This window comes from Halyomorpha halys, unplaced genomic scaffold, assembly GCF_000696795.3.
Source record: "Halyomorpha halys isolate HHAL.00 unplaced genomic scaffold, Hhal_1.1 Scaffold18.1, whole genome shotgun sequence".
NCBI classification, from domain to species: Eukaryota; Metazoa; Arthropoda; class Insecta; order Hemiptera; family Pentatomidae; genus Halyomorpha; species Halyomorpha halys.
In genome coordinates, this window is record NW_027114407.1 from 2,000,742 (window position 1) to 2,002,843 (window position 2,102).

A 2,102-nucleotide genomic window follows, 5' to 3' on the forward strand; every position below is an offset into this window, starting at 1 on the left:
ATAAATGCACTATGTTCTTGTAGTTTTGTGACAATTATTTGAAGGGAGTGTATTTTTCTAAAGAATTGTTTTTCTTATTGTATTGCTTGACCATGCAAACAATAAAGTTACAAAACGTCGCCAAAAGAAGTATATTAAGAAGTTGCATAATTGACTGATCCTCAAGACCCACCAAAAAAAAAATTTACACATACAACAGTCGTGAAAAAAGTTATTAATATATATATAAAAGTTTGAAATAATAAGAAAATATAATATACCGGTCGGCATAACAGGAATGAAAAAAAATTAGTTTCTACTTAGCTCATTAATTATGGACAGATTCTCTTAGGTTTTTATCAAAGCAGTTTAGTTATGCAAATTGAACAAATGCGTAGATGTTTAGAATTTCGTAAAAGAAAAATTTTTTGTAATTCATGTAAAACAATAAAACTTATTATTATAGTAGTATATAAATAGTAGTGTTACAAAGTAGTAGTATCATTCATTCTGAATTATAATATAGCTCCATACTAATTGAGATTTAGGGAGTACAAAAAAAACAACCAGTTTATTGGAAGGACTGCTGGAATTTTTTATTCCCCCCTACCTGTACTTGGCAGACTCATCAATTTTGACTAGTAATTATACCTAGTTTTCAATTAAGTAATCAAAAATTGGGGTGGAATAACTGCATTTTTTCTACTCTTGGGCTCTTGTACTACTAGTATCAACAGAACTTTTTCATGATTCGAATTTTAATCTAGGTTTGGTCGAATATCAATCTAGAGAACAAAATTTGCAATTGCATGAGAATCCATTCTCTATCTACAATGATTATCTCTTAATGGGTGATACCTCATTCATTTTGGTTAAGGAATGAGGTACCTTTTAGTCATTCTGTTTACAAATAAATTACATTTTTCTATATGAGCGAAAGCGAAGTATCGAAACTTTAAACTTTCTCAGGAAAGAAAAATGTTTTAGGTTCTATTCTGAACACAAGCTAAACTCTAAAAATATTTTTTGAAGTAGGAAAAAGCTTGTGCATAGTAGGATTTTCCTTTGGAAAAACCAAAAAACACTAATAATTATGTAAACAAAGAAGATAAATTTTATTACAATGGTCATTCCTGAATTCTTAGTGCAAACTCAAGATTTTTTTGCAATAAGGTCTTCTTATATAATTTTTTTTTTACTTGAACTTGATTTCACACTTCCTTTCCTCATAACATTTCTGTGCCTTAAATGTTTCGAAAACATAATAAACATCTACAACTGGTTTTAGAAAGCGGAGAGAAAGGTAGAGAAGACTGAGTACCTACACAATACATAAAAATTATAAACAGTAGCTATAGAAATGAAGACCTGCATGTTCCAGTAGAAAAGATAAAAGATGCCGCCTGGTTCCATTTGTTGGACCTTCCTATGATTTACGACTAACTGCAGTGTCATGAGCTAGCGTGGGACAGCAACAACCAATATTCCTCTCCTTGAAGGCACTTTAACTACTTTCTTGACATTAAAAATATTTATTACCGAACCCCGACAATCGATACCTGAAGTCCTGAAAAGTCGATACTCGTAAACATAAAATTTCAAAACTGAAGAAAACAAAATTTATGTTAATGTTCTTTAAAAATTATTTTAAGGTATAAAGAAGTCCCTTCTGGTCAAATGCCATGTACTAAAGTAATTAAGAAAAAGACATGCATATTTTCGTACATTAGGTAAATATAAGTGTGTGTGTGTGTGTGTGTGTGTGTGTGTGTGTGTGTGAATAATGATAAATGATCACATTTTTTCTTGACTGTTAGTAATATTCGGTTTTTGGGATCTTTATAATAAGCCATTGACCAATAACGATAGTCCAAGAGCTCAAGAGGAAAAAAAGTTATTTTACCCTTTTTTTTATTACATTAATTAAAACTATATAGAGTTCAGTGTCCACATTTATGATTCGGCCAACCAAGGTAAAGGGAAATAAAAAACTGGGACTGTTCCAGAAGTTACAAAATATTCATTTTCGAGTTCTTTCCAGTAAAAATAAATGTGGTTTATTTTTCGTCAGAGAATAGTTCAATTTTACCAAGACATAACAAGGGATGTGGTAAATGATGTTA